Below are 21,084 nucleotides of genomic sequence, written 5' to 3'. Positions count from 1 at the left end.
TGCCCCTCGTACACTCTCCCCTCGTACACTGCGCCCCTCGTACACTCTCCCCTCGTACATTCTCCCCTCGTACACTCTCCCCTCGTACACTCTCCCCTCGTACACTCCGCCCCTCGTACACTCTCCCCTCGTACACTCCGCCCCTCGTACACTCCCCCCCTCGTACACTCTCCCCTCGTACACTCCGCCCCTCGTACACTCTCCCCTCGTACACTCTGCCCCTCGTACACTCTCCCCTCGTACACTCCGCCCCTCGTACACTCCGCCCCTCGTACATTCTCCCCTCGTACACTCTGCCCCTCGAACACTCTCCCCTCGTACACTCCGCCCCTCGTACACTCCGCCCCTCGTGCATTCTCCCCTCGTACACTCTCCCCTCGTACACTCTGCCCCTCGTACACTCTCCCCTCGTACACTCCGCCCCTCGTACACTCCGCCCCTCGTACACTCTGCCCCTCGTACATTCTGCCCCTCGTACACTCTCCCCTCGTACACTCTCCCCTCGTACATTCTCCCCTCGCACACTCCGCCCCTCGTACACTCCGCCCCTCGTACACTCTCCCCTCGTACACTCCGCCCCTCGTACACTCTCCCCTCGTACACTCTGCCCCTCGTACACTCTCCCCTCTGACACTCTCCCCTCGTACACTCTCCCCTCGTACATTCTGCCCTCGTACACTCCGCCCCTCGTACACTCCGCCCCTCGTACACTCTCCCCTCGTACACTCCGCCCCTCGTACACTCTCCCCTCGTACACTCTCCCCTCGTACACTCTGCCCCTTGTACACTCTCCCCTCGTACACTCCGCCCCTCGTACACTCTGCCCCTCGTACATTCTCCCCTCGTACACTCTGCCCCTCGTACACTCCGCCCCTCGTACACTCTCCCCTCGTACACTCTGCCCCTCGTACACTCCGCCCCTCGTACACTCTCCCCTCGTACACTCCGCCCCTCGTACACTCCGCCCCTCGTACTCTCTCCCCTCGTACACTCCGCCCCTCGTACACTCTCCCCTCGTACACTCTCCCCTCATACACTCTCCCCTCGTACATTCTCCCCTCGTACACTCTCCCCTCGTACACTCTCCCCTCGTACACTCCGCCCCTCGTACACTCTGCCCCTCGTACACTCTCCCCTCGTACACTCTCCCCTCGTATATTCTCCCCTCGTACACTCTCCCCTCGTACACTCTCCCCTCGTACACTCCGCCCCTCGTACACTCTGCCCCTCGTACACTCTCCCCTCGTACACTCCGCCCCTCGTACACTCTCCCCTCGTACACTCCGCCCCTCGTACACTCTCCCCTCGTACACTCTGCCCCTCGTACATTCTCCCCTCGTACACTCTGCCCCTCGTACACTCTCCCCTCGTACACTCTGCCCTCGTACACTCTCCCCTCGTACACTCTCCCCTCGTACACTCCGCCCCTCGTACACTCTCCCCTCGTACACTCTCCCCTCGTACACTCTCCCCTCGTACACTCTCCCCTCGTACACTCCGTCCCTCATACACTCTCCCCTCGTACATTCTCCCCTCGTACACTCCCCCCCTCGTACAATCTCCCCTCGTACACTCCGCCCCTCGTACACTCTCCCCTCGTACACTCTCCCCTCGTACACTCTCCCCTCGTACACTCCGCCCCTCGTACACTCTCCCCTCGTACATTCTCCCCTCGTACACTCTCCCCTCGTACACTCTCCCCTCGTACACTCGCCCCTCGTACACTCTGCCCCTCGTACATTCTCCCCTCGTACACTCTCCCCTCGTACACTCTGCCCCTCGTACACTCTCCCCTCGTACACTCTCCCCTCGTACACTCTGCCCCTCGTACACTCCGCCCCTCGTACACTCTCCCCTCGTACACTCTCCCCTCATACACTCTGCCCCTCGTACACTCCGCCCCTCGTACACTCTCCCCTCGTACACTCTCCCCTCGTACACTCTGCCCCTCGTACACTCTCCCCTCGTACACTCCGCCCCTCGTACACTCCGCCCCTCGTACATTCTCCCCTCGTACACTCTGCCTCTCGTACACTCTCCCCTCGTACACTCCGCCCCTCGTACACTCCGCCCCTCGTACATTCTCCCCTCGTACACTCTCCCCTCGTACACTCGCCCCTCGTACACTCTGCCCCTCGTACATTCTCCCCTCGTACACTCTCCCCTCGTACACTCTGCCCCTCGTACACTCTCCCCTCGTACACTCTCCCCTCGTACACTCTGCCCCTCGTACACTCCGCCCCTCGTACACTCTCCCCTCGTACACTCTCCCCTCATACACTCTGCCCCTCGTACACTCCGCCCCTCGTACACTCTCGCCTCGTACACTCTCCCCTCGTACACTCTGCCCCTCGTACACTCTCCCCTCGTACACTCCGCCCCTCGTACACTCCGCCCCTCGTACATTCTCCCCTCGTACACTCTGCCTCTCGTACACTCTCCCCTCGTACACTCCGCCCCTCGTACACTCCGCCCCTCGTACATTCTCCCCTCGTACACTCTCCCCTCATACACTCTGCCCCTCGTACACTCTCCCCTCGTACACTCCGCCCCTCGTACACTCCGCCCCTCGTACACTCTGCCCCTCGTACATTCTGCCCCTCGTACACTCTCCCCTCGTACACTCTCCCCTCATACACTCCGCCCCACGTACACTCTCCCCTCGTACACTCTCCCCTCGTACACTCCGCCCCTCGTACACTCCGCCCCTCGTACACTCTCCCCTCGTACACTCTCCCCTTGTACACTCTGCCCCTCGTACACTCTCCCCTCGTACACTCCGCCCCTCGTACACTCCGCCCCTCGTACACTCTCCCCTCGTACACTCTCCCCTCGTACACTCTCCCCTCGTACACTCTGCCCCTCGTACATTCTCCCCTCGTACACTCTCCCCTCGTACACTCTCCCCTCGTACACTCCGCCCCTCGTACACTCCGCCCCTCGTACACTCTGCCCCTCGTACATTCTCCCCTCGTACACTCTCCCCTCGTACACTCTGCCCCTCGTACATTCTCCCCTCGTACACTCCGCCCCTCGTACACTCCGCCCCTCGTACACTCTGCCCCTCGTACACTCTCCCCTCGTACACTCCGCCCCTCGTACACTCCGCCCCTCGTACACTCTCCCCTCGTACACTCCGCCCCTCGTACATTCTCCCCTCGTGCACTCCGCCCCTCGTACATTCTCCCCTCGTACACTCTCCCCTCGTACACTCTGCCCCTCGTACACTCTCCCCACGTACACTCTGCCCCTCGTACATTCTCCCCTCGTACACTCTGCCCTCGTACACTCTGCCCCTCGTACACTCTCCCCTCGTACACTCCGCCCCTCGTACACTCTGCCCTCGTACACTCTGCCCTCGTACACTCTCCCCTCGTACACTCTCCCCTCGTACACTCTCCCCTCGTACACTCTCCCCTCGTACACTCTCCCCTCGTACACTCTCCCCTCGTACACTCCGCCCCTCGTACACTCTGCCCCTCGTACATTCTCCCCTCGTACACTCTCCCCTCGTACACTCTGCCCCTCGTACACTCTCCCCTCGTACACTCTCCCCTCGTACACTCCGCCCCTCGTACATTCTCCCCTCGTACACTCTCCCCTCGTACACTCTGCCCCTCGTACACTCTCCCCACGTACACTCTGCCCCTCGTACACTCTCCCCTCGTACACTCTCCCCTCGTACACTCTGCCCCTCGTACACTCTCCCCTCGTACACTCTCCCCTCGTACACTCCGCCCCTCGTAGATTCTCCCCTCGTACACTCTCCCCTCGTAAACTCTCCCCTCGTACACTCTGCCCCTCGTACACTCTCCCCTCGTACACTCCGCCCCTCGTACACTCTCCCCTCGTACATTCTCCCCTCGTACACTCTCCCCTCGTACACTCTCCCCTCGTACACTCCGCACCTCGTACACTCTCCCCTCGTACACTCCGCCCCTGGTACACTCCCCCCCTCGTAAACTCTCCCCTCGTACACTCCGCCCCTCGTACACTCTCCCCTCGTACACTCTGCCCCTCGTACACTCTCCCCTCGTACACTCTCCCCTCGTACACTCTCCCCTCGTACACTCCGCCCCTCGTACACTCTCCCCTCGTACACTCTGCCCCTCGTACACTCTCTCCTCGTACACTCTGCCCCTCGTACACTCTCCCCTCGTACACTCTCCCCTCGTACACTCTCCCCTCGTACACTCTGCCCCTCGTACACTCCGCCCCTCGTACACTCTCCCCTCGTACACTCTCCCCTCGTACATTCTCCCCTCGTACACTCCGCCCCTCGTACACTCCCCCCCTCGTACACTCTCCCCTCGTACACTCCGCCCCTCGTACACTCTCCCCTCGTACACTCTCCCCTCGTACACTCTCCCCTCGTAAACTCCGCCCCTCGTACACTCTCCCCTCGTACACTCTCCCCTCGTACACTCTCGCCTCGTACACTCCGCCCCTCGTAGATTCTCCCCTCGTACACTCTCCCCTCGTACACTCTCCCCTCGTACACTCTGCCCCTCGTACACTCTCCCCTCGTACACTGCGCCCCTCGTACACTCTCCCCTCGTACATTCTCCCCTCGTACACTCTCCCCTCGTACACTCTCCCCTCGTACACTCCGCCCCTCGTACACTCTCCCCTCGTACACTCCGCCCCTCGTACACTCCCCCCCTCGTACACTCTCCCCTCGTACACTCCGCCCCTCGTACACTCTCCCCTCGTACACTCTGCCCCTCGTACACTCTCCCCTCGTACACTCCGCCCCTCGTACACTCCGCCCCTCGTACATTCTCCCCTCGTACACTCTGCCCCTCGAACACTCTCCCCTCGTACACTCCGCCCCTCGTACACTCCGCCCCTCGTGCATTCTCCCCTCGTACACTCTCCCCTCGTACACTCTGCCCCTCGTACACTCTCCCCTCGAACACTCTCCCCTCGTACACTCTGCCCCTCGTACACTCTCCCCTCGTACACTCTCCCCTCGTACACTCCGCCCCTCGTAGATTCTCCCCTCGTACACTCTCCCCTCGTAAACTCTCCCCTCGTACACTCTGCCCCTCGTACACTCTCCCCTCGTACACTCCGCCCCTCGTACACTCTCCCCTCGTACATTCTCCCCTCGTACACTCTCCCCTCGTACACTCTCCCCTCGTACACTCCGCACCTCGTACACTCTCCCCTCGTACACTCCGCCCCTGGTACACTCCCCCCCTCGTAAACTCTCCCCTCGTACACTCCGCCCCTCGTACACTCTCCCCTCGTACACTCTGCCCCTCGTACACTCTCCCCTCGTACACTCTCCCCTCGTACACTCTCCCCTCGTACACTCCGCCCCTCGTACACTCTCCCCTCGTACACTCTGCCCCTCGTACACTCTCTCCTCGTACACTCTGCCCCTCGTACACTCTCCCCTCGTACACTCTCCCCTCGTACACTCTCCCCTCGTACACTCTGCCCCTCGTACACTCCGCCCCTCGTACACTCTCCCCTCGTACACTCTCCCCTCGTACATTCTCCCCTCGTACACTCCGCCCCTCGTACACTCCCCCCCTCGTACACTCTCCCCTCGTACACTCCGCCCCTCGTACACTCTCCCCTCGTACACTCTCCCCTCGTACACTCTCCCCTCGTAAACTCCGCCCCTCGTACACTCTCCCCTCGTACACTCTCCCCTCGTACACTCTCGCCTCGTACACTCCGCCCCTCGTAGATTCTCCCCTCGTACACTCTCCCCTCGTACACTCTCCCCTCGTACACTCTGCCCCTCGTACACTCTCCCCTCGTACACTGCGCCCCTCGTACACTCTCCCCTCGTACATTCTCCCCTCGTACACTCTCCCCTCGTACACTCTCCCCTCGTACACTCCGCCCCTCGTACACTCTCCCCTCGTACACTCCGCCCCTCGTACACTCCCCCCCTCGTACACTCTCCCCTCGTACACTCCGCCCCTCGTACACTCTCCCCTCGTACACTCTGCCCCTCGTACACTCTCCCCTCGTACACTCCGCCCCTCGTACACTCCGCCCCTCGTACATTCTCCCCTCGTACACTCTGCCCCTCGAACACTCTCCCCTCGTACACTCCGCCCCTCGTACACTCTGCCCCTCGTGCATTCTCCCCTCGTACACTCTCCCCTCGTACACTCTGCCCCTCGTACACTCTCCCCTCGTACACTCCGCCCCTCGTACACTCCGCCCCTCGTACACTCTGCCCCTCGTACATTCTGCCCCTCGTACACTCTCCCCTCGTACACTCTCCCCTCGTACATTCTCCCCTCGCACACTCCGCCCCTCGTACACTCCGCCCCTCGTACACTCTCCCCTCGTACACTCCGCCCCTCGTACACTCTCCCCTCGTACACTCTGCCCCTCGTACACTCTCCCCTCTTACACTCTCCCCTTGTACACTCTCCCCTCGTACATTCTGCCCTCGTACACTCCGCCCCTCGTACACTCCGCCCCTCGTACACTCTCCCCTCGTACACTCCGCCCCTCGTACACTCTCCCCTCGTACACTCTCCCCTCATACACTCTCCCCTCGTACATTCTCCCCTCGTACACTCTCCCCTCGTACACTCTCCCCTCGTACACTCCGCCCCTCGTACACTCTGCCCCTCGTACACTCTCCCCTCGTACACTCTCCCCTCGTATATTCTCCCCTCGTACACTCTCCCCTCGTACACTCTCCCCTCGTACACTCCGCCCCTCGTACACTCTGCCCCTCGTACACTCTCCCCTCGTACACTCTCCCCTCGTATATTCTCCCCTCGTACACTCTCCCCTCGTACACTCTCCCCTCGTACACTCCGCCCCTCGTACACTCTGCCCCTCGTACACTCTCCCCTCGTACACTCCGCCCCTCGTACACTCTCCCCTCGTACACTCCGCCCCTCGTACACTCCCCCCCTCGTACACTCTCCCCTCGTACACTCCGCCCCTCGTACACTCTCCCCTCGTACACTCTCCCCTCGTACACTCTCCCCTCGTAAACTCCGCCCCTCGTACACTCTCCCCTCGTACACTCTCCCCTCGTACACTCTCGCCTCGTACACTCCGCCCCTCGTAGATTCTCCCCTCGTACACTCTCCCCTCGTACACTCTCCCCTCGTACACTCTGCCCCTCGTACACTCTCCCCTCGTACACTGCGCCCCTCGTACACTCTCCCCTCGTACATTCTCCCCTCGTACACTCTCCCCTCGTACACTCTCCCCTCGTACACTCCGCCCCTCGTACACTCTCCCCTCGTACACTCCGCCCCTCGTACACTCCCCCCCTCGTACACTCTCCCCTCGTACACTCCGCCCCTCGTACACTCTCCCCTCGTACACTCTGCCCCTCGTACACTCTCCCCTCGTACACTCCGCCCCTCGTACACTCCGCCCCTCGTACATTCTCCCCTCGTACACTCTGCCCCTCGAACACTCTCCCCTCGTACACTCCGCCCCTCGTACACTCCGCCCCTCGTGCATTCTCCCCTCGTACACTCTCCCCTCGTACACTCTGCCCCTCGTACACTCTCCCCTCGTACACTCCGCCCCTCGTACACTCCGCCCCTCGTACACTCTGCCCCTCGTACATTCTGCCCCTCGTACACTCTCCCCTCGTACACTCTCCCCTCGTACATTCTCCCCTCGCACACTCCGCCCCTCGTACACTCCGCCCCTCGTACACTCTCCCCTCGTACACTCCGCCCCTCGTACACTGTCCCCTCGTACACTCTGCCCCTCGTACACTCTCCCCTCTTACACTCTCCCCTCGTACACTCTCCCCTCGTACATTCTGCCCTCGTACACTCCGCCCCTCGTACACTCCGCCCCTCGTACACTCTCCCCTCGTACACTCCGCCCCTCGTACACTCTCCCCTCGTACACTCTCCCCTCGTACACTCTGCCCCTTGTACACTCTCCCCTCGTACACTCCGCCCCTCGTACACTCTGCCCCTCGTACATTCTCCCCTCGTACACTCTGCCCCTCGTACACTCCGCCCCTCGTACACTCTCCCCTCGTACACTCTGCCCCTCGTACACTCCGCCCCTCGTACACTCTCCCCTCGTACACTCCGCCCCTCGTACACTCCGCCCCTCGTACTCTCTCCCCTCGTACACTCCGCCCCTCGTACACTCTCCCCTCGTACACTCTCCCCTCATACACTCTCCCCTCGTACATTCTCCCCTCGTACACTCTCCCCTCGTACACTCTCCCCTCGTACACTCCGCCCCTCGTACACTCTGCCCCTCGTACACTCTCCCCTCGTACACTCTCCCCTCGTATATTCTCCCCTCGTACACTCTCCCCTCGTACACTCTCCCCTCGTACACTCCGCCCCTCGTACACTCTGCCCCTCGTACACTCTCCCCTCGTACACTCCGCCCCTCGTACACTCTCCCCTCGTACACTCCGCCCCTCGTACACTCTCCCCTCGTACACTCTGCCCCTCGTACATTCTCCCCTCGTACACTCTGCCCCTCGTACACTCTCCCCTCGTACACTCCGCCCTCGTACACTCTCCCCTCGTACACTCTCCCCTCGTACACTCCGCCCCTCGTACACTCTCCCCTCGTACACTCTCCCCTCGTACACTCCGCCCCTCGTACACTCTCCCCTCGTACACTCTCCCCTCGTACACTCCGTCCCTCATACACTCTCCCCTCGTACATTCTCCCCTCGTACACTCCCCCCCTCGTACAATCTCCCCTCGTACACTCCGCCCCTCGTACACTCTCCCCTCGTACACTCTCCCCTCGTACACTCTCCCCTCGTACACTCCGCCCCTCGTACACTCTCCCCTCGTACATTCTCCCCTCGTACACTCTACCCTCGTACACTCTCCCCTCGTACACTCGCCCCTCGTACACTCTGCCCCTCGTACATTCTCCCCTCGTACACTCTCCCCTCGTACACTCTGCCCCTCGTACACTCTCCCCTCGTACACTCTCCCCTCGTACACTCTGCCCCTCGTACACTCCGCCCCTCGTACACTCTCCCCTCGTACACTCTCCCCTCATACACTCTGCCCCTCGTACACTCCGCCCCTCGTACACTCTCCCCTCGTACACTCTCCCCTCGTACACTCTGCCCCTCGTACACTCTCCCCTCGTACACTCCGCCCCTCGTACACTCCGCCCCTCGTACATTCTCCCCTCGTACACTCTGCCTCTCGTACACTCTCCCCTCGTACACTCCGCCCCTCGTACACTCCGCCCCTCGTACATTCTCCCCTCGTACACTCTCCCCTCGTACACTCGCCCCTCGTACACTCTGCCCCTCGTACATTCTCCCCTCGTACACTCTCCCCTCGTACACTCTGCCCCTCGTACACTCTCCCCTCGTACACTCTCCCCTCGTACACTCTGCCCCTCGTACACTCCGCCCCTCGTACACTCTCCCCTCGTACACTCTCCCCTCATACACTCTGCCCCTCGTACACTCCGCCCCTCGTACACTCTCCCCTCGTACACTCTCCCCTCGTACACTCTGCCCCTCGTACACTCTCCCCTCGTACACTCCGCCCCTCGTACACTCCGCCCCTCGTACATTCTCCCCTCGTACACTCTGCCTCTCGTACACTCTCCCCTCGTACACTCCGCCCCTCGTACACTCCGCCCCTCGTACATTCTCCCCTCGTACACTCTCCCCTCATACACTCTGCCCCTCGTACACTCTCCCCTCGTACACTCCGCCCCTCGTACACTCCGCCCCTCGTACACTCTGCCCCTCGTACATTCTGCCCCTCGTACACTCTCCCCTCGTACACTCTCCCCTCATACACTCCGCCCCACGTACACTCTCCCCTCGTACACTCTCCCCTCGTACACTCCGCCCCTCGTACACTCCGCCCCTCGTACACTCTCCCCTCGTACACTCTCCCCTTGTACACTCTGCCCCTCGTACACTCTCCCCTCGTACACTCCGCCCCTCGTACACTCCGCCCCTCGTACACTCTCCCCTCGTACACTCTCCCCTCGTACACTCTCCCCTCGTACACTCTGCCCCTCGTACATTCTCCCCTCGTACACTCTCCCCTCGTACACTCTCCCCTCGTACACTCCGCCCCTCGTACACTCCGCCCCTCGTACACTCTGCCCCTCGTACATTCTCCCCTCGTACACTCTCCCCTCGTACACTCTGCCCCTCGTACATTCTCCCCTCGTACACTCCGCCCCTCGTACACTCCGCCCCTCGTACACTCTGCCCCTCGTACACTCTCCCCTCGTACACTCCGCCCCTCGTACACTCCGCCCCTCGTACACTCTCCCCTCGTACACTCCGCCCCTCGTACACTCTCCCCTCGTGCACTCCGCCCCTCGTACATTCTCCCCTCGTACACTCCACTCCTCGTACACTCTCCCCTCGTACACTCTCCCCTCGTACACTCCGCCCCTCGTACACTCCGCCCCTCGTACACTCTCCCCTCGTACACTCTGCCCCTCGTACACTCTCCCCTCGTACACTCTCCCCTCGTACACTCCGCCCCTCGTACACTCTCCCCTCGTACACTCCGCCCCTCGTACACTCCGCCCCTCGTACACTCGCCCCTCGTACATTCTCCCCTCGTACACTTTCCCCTCGTACACTCTGCCCCTCGTACACTCTGCCCCTCGTACACTCTCCCCTCGTACACTCCGCCCCTCGTACACTCTCCCCTCGTACACTCCGCCCCTCGTACACTCGCCCCTCGTACACTCTCCCCACGTACACTCCGCCCCTCGTACACTCTGCCCCTCGTACACTCTCCCCTCGTACACTCTCCCCTCGTACACTCCGCCCCTCGTACACTCACCCCTCGTACACTCCGCCCCTCGTACACTCCGCCCCTCGTACACTCCGCCCCTCGTACACTCTCCCCTCGTACACTCCGCCCCTCGTACACTCTCCCCTCGTACACTCTCCCCTCGTACACTCTCCCCTCGTACACTCTGCCCTCGTACACTCCTCCCCTCGTACACTCCGCCCCTCGTACACTCCCCCCCTCGTACACTCTCCCCTCGTACACTCTCCCCTCGTACACTCCGCACATCGTACACTCCGCCCCTCGTACACTCTCCCCTCGTACACTCCGCCCCTCGTACACTCCGCCCCTCGTACACTGTCCCCTCGTATACTCCACCCCTCGTACACTCTCCCCTCGTACACTCCGCCCCTCATACACTCTCCCCTCGTACACTCTCCCCTCGTACACTCTCCCCTCGTACACTCTCCCCTCGTACACTCCGCCTCTCGTACACTCCGCCCCTCGTACACTCCGCCCCTCGTACACTCCGCCCCTCGTACACTCTCCCCTCGTACACTCTCCCCTCGTACACTCCGCCCCTCGTACACTCCTCCCCTCGTACACTCTCCCCTCGTACACTCTCCCCTCGTACATTCTCCCCTCGTACACTCTCCCCTCGTACACTCCGCCCCTCGTACACTCTCCCCTCGTACACTCCGCCCCTCGTACACTCCTCCCCTCGTACACTCTCCCCTCGGACACTCTCCCCTCGTACATTCTCCCCTCGTACACTCTCCCCTCGTACACTCCCCCCCTCGTACACTCTCCCCTCGTACACTCTCCCCTCGTACACTCTCCCCTCGTACACTCTCCCCTCGTACATTCTCCCCTCGTACACTCTCCCCTCGTACTCTCCGCCCCTCGTACACTCTCCCCTCGTACATTCTCCCCTCGTACACTCCGCCCCTCGTACATTCTCCCCTCGTACACTCTCCCCTCGTACACTCTCCCCTCGTACTCTCCGCCCCTCGTACACTCTCCCCTCGAACATTCTCCCCTCGTACACTCCGCCCCTCGTACATTCTCCCCTCGTACACTCTCCCCTCGTACACTCTCCCCTCGTACTCTCCGCCCCTCGTACACTCTCCCCTCCTACATTCTCCCCTCGTACACTCTGCCCCTCGTGCATTCTCCCCTCGTACAATCTCCCCTCGTACTCTCCGCCCCTCGTACACTCTCCCCTCGTACATTCTCCCCTCGTACACTCCGCCGCTCGTACACTTTCCCCTCGTACACTCTCCCCTCGTACACTCCGCCCCTCGTACACTCTCCCCTCGTACACTCTGCCCCTCGTACACTCTCCCCTCGTACACTCTCCCCTCGTACACTCCGCCCCTCGTACACTCTCCCCTCGTACACTCTGCCCCTCGTACACTCTCTCCTCTACACTCCGCCCCTCGTACACTCCGCCCCTCGTACACTCTCCCCTCGTACACTCTCCCCTCGTACACTCTCCCCTCGTACACTCTGCCCCTCGTACACTCGCCCCTCGTACACTCTCCCCTCGTACACTCCGCCCCTCGTACACTCTCCCCTCGTACACTCCGCCCCTCGTACACTCTCCCCTCGTACACTCTGCCCCTCGTACACTCTCCCCTCGTACACTCTCCCCTCGTACACTCTCCCCTCGTACATTCTGCCCTCGTACACTCCGCCCCTCGTACACTCCGCCCCTCGTACACTCTCCCCTCGTACACTCCGCCCCTCGTACACTCTCCCCTCGTACACTCTGCCCCTCGTACACTCTGCCCCTCGTACACTCTCCCCTCGTACACTCTCCCCTCGTACACTCTCCCCTCGTACACTCCGCCCCTCGTACACTCCGCCCCTCGTACACTCTCCCCTCGTACACTCCGCCCCTCGTACACTCTCCCCTCGTACACTCTCCCCTCGTACATTCTCCCCTCGTACACTCTCCCCTCGTACATTCTCCCCTCGTACTCTCTCCCCTCGTACATTCTGCCCTCGTACACTCCGCCCCTCGTACACTCCGCCCCTCGTACACTCTCCCCTCGTACACTCTGCCCCTCGTACACTCTGCCCCTCGTACACTCTCCCCTCGTACACTCTCCCCTCGTACACTCTGCCCCTCGTACACTCTCCCCTCGTACACTCCGCCCCTCGTACACTCCGCCCCTCGTACACTCCGCCCCTCGTACACTCTCCCCTCGTACACTCTCCCCTCGTACATTCTCCCCTCGTACGCTCTCCCCTCGCACACTCCGCCCCTCGTACACTCTCCCCTCGTACACTCTGCCCCTCGTACATTCTCCCCTCGTACACTCCGCCCCTCGTACACTCCACCCCTCGTACACTCTCCCCTCATACACTCTCCCCTCGTACACTCTGCCCCTCGTACACTCCGCCCCTCGTACACTCCGCCCCTCGTACACTCTCCCCTCGTACACTCTGCCCCTCGTACACTCTCCCCTCGTACACTCTCCCCTCGTACACTCCGCCCCTCGTACACTCTCCCCTCGTACACTCCGCCCCTCGTACACTCCGCCTCTCGTACACTCTCCCCTCGTACACTCCGCCCCTCGTACACTCCGTCCCTCGTACACTCTGCCCCTCGTACACTCTGCCCCTCGTACACTCTCCCCTCGTACACTCCGCCCCTCGTACACTCCGCCCCTCGTACACTCGCCCCTCGTACACTCTCCCCTCGTACACTCTGCCCCTCGTACACTCTCCCCTCGTACACTCCGCCCCTCGTACACTCTCCCCTCGTACACTCCGCCCCTCGTACACTCCGCCCCTCGTACACTCTCCCCTCGTTCACTCCGCCCCTCGTACACTCTCCCCTCGTGCACTCCGCCCCTCGTACATTCTCCCCTCGTACACTCCACTCCTCGTACACTCTCCCCTCGTACACTCTCCCCTCGTACACTCCGCCCCTCGTACACTCCGCCCCTCGTACACTCTCCCCTCGTACACTCTGCCCCTCGTACACTCTGCCCCTCGTACACTCTCCCCTCGTACACTCTCCCCTCGTACACTCCGCCTCTCGTACACTCTCCCCTCGTACACTCCGCCCCTCGTACACTCCGCCCCTCGTACACTCGCCCCTCGTACATTCTCCCCTCGTACACTTTCCCCTCGTACACTCTGCCCCTCGTACACTCTGCCCCTCGTACACTCTCCCCTCGTACACTCCGCCCCTCGTACACTCTCCCCTCGTACACTCGCCCCTCGTACACTCCGCCCCTCGTACACTCCGCCCCTCGTACACTCTCCCCTCGTACACTCCGCCCCTCGTACACTCTCCCCTCGTACACTCCGCCCCTCGTACACTCTCCCCTCGTACACTCTCCCCTCGTACACTCCGCCCCTCGTACACTCCGCCCCTCGTACACTGTCCCCTCGTACACTCCACCCCTCGTACACTCTCCCCTCGTACACTCCGCCCCTCGTACACTCTCCCCTCGTACACTGTCCCCTCGTACACTCTCCCCTCGTACACTCCGCCCCTCGTACACTCCGCCCCTCGTACACTGTCCCCTCGTACACTCCACCCCTCGTACACTCTCCCCTCGTACACTCTGCCCCTCGTACATTCTGCCCCTCGTACACTCTCCCCTCGTACACTCTCCCCTCATACACTCCGCCCCACGTACACTCTCCCCTCGTACACTCTCCCCTCGTACACTCCGCCCCTCGTACACTCCGCCCCTCGTACACTCTCCCCTCGTACACTCTCCCCTTGTACACTCTGCCCCTCGTACACTCTCCCCTCGTACACTCCGCCCCTCGTACACTCCGCCCCTCGTACACTCTCCCCTCGTACACTCTCCCCTCGTACACTCTCCCCTCGTACACTCTGCCCCTCGTACATTCTCCCCTCGTACACTCTCCCCTCGTACACTCTCCCCTCGTACACTCCGCCCCTCGTACACTCCGCCCCTCGTACACTCTGCCCCTCGTACATTCTCCCCTCGTACACTCTCCCCTCGTACACTCTGCCCCTCGTACATTCTCCCCTCGTACACTCCGCCCCTCGTACACTCCGCCCCTCGTACACTCTGCCCCTCGTACACTCTCCCCTCGTACACTCCGCCCCTCGTACACTCCGCCCCTCGTACACTCTCCCCTCGTACACTCCGCCCCTCGTACACTCTCCCCTCGTGCACTCCGCCCCTCGTACATTCTCCCCTCGTACACTCCACTCCTCGTACACTCTCCCCTCGTACACTCTCCCCTCGTACACTCCGCCCCTCGTACACTCCGCCCCTCGTACACTCTCCCCTCGTACACTCTGCCCCTCGTACACTCTCCCCTCGTACACTCTCCCCTCGTACACTCCGCCCCTCGTACACTCTCCCCTCGTACACTCCGCCCCTCGTACACTCCGCCCCTCGTACACTCGCCCCTCGTACATTCTCCCCTCGTACACTTTCCCCTCGTACACTCTGCCCCTCGTACACTCTGCCCCTCGTACACTCTCCCCTCGTACACTCCGCCCCTCGTACACTCTCCCCTCGTACACTCCGCCCCTCGTACACTCGCCCCTCGTACACTCTCCCCACGTACACTCCGCCCCTCGTACACTCTGCCCCTCGTACACTCTCCCCTCGTACACTCTCCCCTCGTACACTCCGCCCCTCGTACACTCACCCCTCGTACACTCCGCCCCTCGTACACTCCGCCCCTCGTACACTCCGCCCCTCGTACACTCTCCCCTCGTACACTCCGCCCCTCGTACACTCTCCCCTCGTACACTCTCCCCTCGTACACTCTCCCCTCGTACACTCTGCCCTCGTACACTCCTCCCCTCGTACACTCCGCCCCTCGTACACTCCCCCCCTCGTACACTCTCCCCTCGTACACTCTCCCCTCGTACACTCCGCACATCGTACACTCCGCCCCTCGTACACTCTCCCCTCGTACACTCCGCCCCTCGTACACTCCGCCCCTCGTACACTGTCCCCTCGTATACTCCACCCCTCGTACACTCTCCCCTCGTACACTCCGCCCCTCATACACTCTCCCCTCGTACACTCTCCCCTCGTACACTCTCCCCTCGTACACTCTCCCCTCGTACACTCCGCCTCTCGTACACTCCGCCCCTCGTACACTCCGCCCCTCGTACACTCCGCCCCTCGTACACTCCGCCCCTCGTACACTCTCCCCTCGTACACTCTCCCCTCGTACACTCCGCCCCTCGTACACTCCTCCCCTCGTACACTCTCCCCTCGTACACTCTCCCCTCGTACATTCTCCCCTCGTACACTCTCCCCTCGTACACTCCGCCCCTCGTACACTCTCCCCTCGTACACTCCGCCCCTCGTACACTCCTCCCCTCGTACACTCTCCCCTCGGACACTCTCCCCTCGTACATTCTCCCCTCGTACACTCTCCCCTCGTACACTCCCCCCCTCGTACACTCTCCCCTCGTACACTCTCCCCTCGTACACTCTCCCCTCGTACACTCTCCCCTCGTACATTCTCCCCTCGTACACTCTCCCCTCGTACTCTCCGCCCCTCGTACACTCTCCCCTCGTACATTCTCCCCTCGTACACTCCGCCCCTCGTACATTCTCCCCTCGTACACTCTCCCCTCGTACACTCTCCCCTCGTACTCTCCGCCCCTCGTACACTCTCCCCTCGAACATTCTCCCCTCGTACACTCCGCCCCTCGTACATTCTCCCCTCGTACACTCTCCCCTCGTACACTCTCCCCTCGTACTCTCCGCCCCTCGTACACTCTCCCCTCCTACATTCTCCCCTCGTACACTCTGCCCCTCGTGCATTCTCCCCTCGTACAATCTCCCCTCGTACTCTCCGCCCCTCGTACACTCTCCCCTCGTACATTCTCCCCTCGTACACTCCGCCGCTCGTACACTTTCCCCTCGTACACTCTCCCCTCGTACACTCCGCCCCTCGTACACTCTCCCCTCGTACACTCTGCCCCTCGTACACTCTCCCCTCGTACACTCTCCCCTCGTACACTCCGCCCCTCGTACACTCTCCCCTCGTACACTCTGCCCCTCGTACACTCTCTCCTCTACACTCCGCCCCTCGTACACTCCGCCCCTCGTACACTCTCCCCTCGTACACTCTCCCCTCGTACACTCTCCCCTCGTACACTCTGCCCCTCGTACACTCGCCCCTCGTACACTCTCCCCTCGTACACTCCGCCCCTCGTACACTCTCCCCTCGTACACTCCGCCCCTCGTACACTCTCCCCTCGTACACTCTGCCCCTCGTACACTCTCCCCTCGTACACTCTCCCCTCGTACACTCTCCCCTCGTACATTCTGCCCTCGTACACTCCGCCCCTCGTACACTCCGCCCCTCGTACACTCTCCCCTCGTACACTCCGCCCCTCGTACACTCTCCCCTCGTACACTCTGCCCCTCGTACACTCTGCCCCTCGTACACTCTCCCCTCGTACACTCTCCCCTCGTACACTCTCCCCTCGTACACTCCGCCCCTCGTACACTCCGCCCCTCGTACACTCTCCCCTCGTACACTCCGCCCCTCGTACACTCTCCCCTCGTACACTCTCCCCTCGTACATTCTCCCCTCGTACACTCTCCCCTCGTACATTCTCCCCTCGTACTCTCTCCCCTCGTACATTCTGCCCTCGTACACTCCGCCCCTCGTACACTCCGCCCCTCGTACACTCTCCCCTCGTACACTCTGCCCCTCGTACACTCTGCCCCTCGTACACTCTCCCCTCGTACACTCTCCCCTCGTACACTCTGCCCCTCGTACACTCTCCCCTCGTACACTCCGCCCCTCGTACACTCCGCCCCTCGTACACTCCGCCCCTCGTACACTCTCCCCTCGTACACTCTCCCCTCGTACATTCTCCCCTCGTACGCTCTCCCCTCGCACACTCCGCCCCTCGTACACTCTCCCCTCGTACACTCTGCCCCTCGTACATTCTCCCCTCGTACACTCCGCCCCTCGTACACTCCACCCCTCGTACACTCTCCCCTCATACACTCTCCCCTCGTACACTCTGCCCCTCGTACACTCCGCCCCTCGTACACTCCGCCCCTCGTACACTCTCCCCTCGTACACTCTGCCCCTCGTACACTCTCCCCTCGTACACTCTCCCCTCGTACACTCCGCCCCTCGTACACTCTCCCCTCGTACACTCCGCCCCTCGTACACTCCGCCTCTCGTACACTCTCCCCTCGTACACTCCGCCCCTCGTACACTCCGTCCCTCGTACACTCTGCCCCTCGTACACTCTGCCCCTCGTACACTCTCCCCTCGTACACTCCGCCCCTCGTACACTCCGCCCCTCGTACACTCGCCCCTCGTACACTCTCCCCTCGTACACTCTGCCCCTCGTACACTCTCCCCTCGTACACTCCGCCCCTCGTACACTCTCCCCTCGTACACTCCGCCCCTCGTACACTCCGCCCCTCGTACACTCTCCCCTCGTTCACTCCGCCCCTCGTACACTCTCCCCTCGTGCACTCCGCCCCTCGTACATTCTCCCCTCGTACACTCCACTCCTCGTACACTCTCCCCTCGTACACTCTCCCCTCGTACACTCCGCCCCTCGTACACTCCGCCCCTCGTACACTCTCCCCTCGTACACTCTGCCCCTCGTACACTCTGCCCCTCGTACACTCTCCCCTCGTACACTCTCCCCTCGTACACTCTCCCCTCGTACACTCCGCCTCTCGTACACTCTCCCCTCGTACACTCCGCCCCTCGTACACTCCGCCCCTCGTACACTCGCCCCTCGTACATTCTCCCCTCGTACACTTTCCCCTCGTACACTCTGCCCCTCGTACACTCTGCCCCTCGTACACTCTCCCCTCGTACACTCCGCCCCTCGTACACTCTCCCCTCGTACACTCGCCCCTCGTACACTCCGCCCCTCGTACACTCCGCCCCTCGTACACTCTCCCCTCGTACACTCCGCCCCTCGTACACTCTCCCCTCGTACACTCCGCCCCTCGTACACTCTCCCCTCGTACACTCTCCCCTCGTACACTCCGCCCCTCGTACACTCCGCCCCTCGTACACTGTCCCCTCGTACACTCCACCCCTCGTACACTCTCCCCTCGTACACTCCGCCCCTCGTACACTCTCCCCTCGTACACTGTCCCCTCGTACACTCTCCCCTCGTACACTCCGCCTCTCGTACACTCCGCCCCTCGTACACTCTCCCCTCGTACACTCCGCCCCTCGTACACTCCGCCCCTCGTACACTCTCCCCTCGTACACTCCCCCCCTCGTACACTCTCGCCTCGTACACTCTCCCCTCGTACACTCCGCCCCTCGTACTCTCCCCCCCTCGTACACTCTCCCCTCGTACACTCTCCCCTCGTACACTCCGCCCCTCGTACACTCCTCCCCTCGTACACTCTCCCCTCGTACACTCTCCCCTCGTACACTCTCCCCTCGTACATTCTCCCCTCGTACACTCTCCCCTCGTACACTCTCCCCTCGTACACTCCGCCCCTCGTACACTCTCCCCTCGTACACTCCGCCCCTCGCACACTCCGCCCCTCGTACACTCTCCCCTCGTACACTCCTCCCCTCGTACACTCTCCCCTCGTACACTCTCCCCTCGTACACTCTCCCCTCGTACATAATTCCCCTCGTACACTCTCCCTTCGTACACTCCCCCCCTCGTACACTCTCCCCTCGTACACTCTCCCCTCGTACACTCTCCCCTCGTACACTCTCCCCTCGTACACTCTGCCCCTCGTACATTCTCCCCTCGTACACTCTCCCCTCGTACTCTCCGCCCCTCGTACACTCTCCCCTCGTACATTCTCCCCTCGTACACTCCGCCCCTCGTACATTCTCCCCTCGTACACTCTCCCCTCGTACTCTCCGCCCCTCGTACACTCTCCCCTCCTACATTCTCCCCTCGTACACTCTGCCCCTCGTGCATTCTCCCCTCGTACAATCTCCCCTCGTACTCTCCGCCCCTCGTACACTCTCCCCTCGTACATTCTCCCCTCGTACACTCCGCCGCTCGTACACTCTCCCCTCGTACACTCTCCCCTCGTACACTCCGCCCCTCGTACACTCTCCCCTCGTACACTCTCCCCTCGTACACACTCCCCTCGTACACTCCGCCCCTCGTACACTCTCCCCTCGTACACTCTCCCCTCGTACACTCCGCCCCTCGTACACTCTCCCCTTGTACACTCTGCCCCTCGTACACTCTCCCCTCGTACACTCTCCCCTCGTACACTCCGCCCCTCGTACACTCTCCCCTCGTACACTCTGCCCCTCGTACACTCTCCCCTCTACACTCCGCCCCTCGTACACTCCGCCCCTCGTACACTCTCCACTCGTACACTCTCCCCTCGTACACTCTGCCCCTCGTACACTCTCCCCTCGTACACTCTCCCCTCGTACACTCTCCCCTCGTACACTCTGCCCCTCGTACACTCCGCCCCTCGTACACTCTCCCCTCGTACACTCTCCCCTCGTACACTCTGCCCCTCGTACACTCTCCCCTCGTACACTCTCCCCTCGTACACTCCGCCCCTCGTACACTCTCCCCTCGTACACTCCGCCCCTCGTACACTCCGCCCCTCGTACACTCTCCCCTCGTACACTCCGCCCCTCGTACACTCTCCCCTCGTACACTCTCCCCTCGTACACTCTCCCCTCGTACACTCTCCCCTCGTACACTCTGCCCCTCGTACACTCTGCCCCTCGTACACTCTCCCCTCGTACACTCTCCCCTCGTACACTCTCCCCGCGTACACTCCCACCCTCGTACACTCTCCCCTCGTACACTCTCCCCTCGTACACTCTCCCCTCGTACACTCCGCCCCTCGTACACTCCGCCCCTCGTACACTCCGCCCCTCGTACACTCTCCCCTCGTACACTCTCCCCTCGTACACTCTCCCCTCGTACACTCCTCCCCTCGTACACTCTCCCCTCGTACACTCTCCCCTCGTACACTCTCCCCTCGTACATTCTCCCCTCGTACACTCTGCCCCTCGTACATTCTCCCCTCGTACACTCTCCCCTCGTACTCTCCGCCCCTCGTACACTCTCCCCTCGTACACTCCGCCCCTCGTACACTCCTCCCCTCGTACACTCTCCCCTCGTACACTCTCCCCTCGTACACTCTCCCCTCGTACATTCTCCCCTCGTACACTCCTCCCCTCGTACACTCTCCCCTCGTACACTCTCCCCTCGTACACTCTCCCCTCGTACATTCTCCCCTCGTACACTCTCCCCTCGTACACTCTCCCCTCGTTCACTCTCCCCTCGTACACTCTCCCCTCGTACATTCTCCCTTCGTACACTCTGCCCCTCGTACATTCTCCCCTCGTACACTCTCCCCTCGTACACTCCGCCCCTCGTACATTCTCCCCTCGT

At 62.2% G+C, this 21,084-nt stretch overlaps 1 protein-coding gene across 4 annotated transcripts in view; it reads left to right on the top strand.

Annotated features, from left to right (window-relative positions):
- The window catches only part of tns1b (tensin 1b), a 611,533-nt gene that overhangs the window by 52,914 nt on the left and 537,535 nt on the right, over positions 1 to 21,084 (top strand). The gene's annotated exons all lie outside the window — the stretch shown is intronic.

The sequence above is a fragment of the Heptranchias perlo genome, chromosome 7 (genome assembly GCF_035084215.1).
Source record: "Heptranchias perlo isolate sHepPer1 chromosome 7, sHepPer1.hap1, whole genome shotgun sequence".
Lineage (NCBI taxonomy): Eukaryota > Metazoa > Chordata > Chondrichthyes > Hexanchiformes > Hexanchidae > Heptranchias > Heptranchias perlo.
This window is presented reverse-complemented; position numbering and strand designations above follow the sequence as displayed.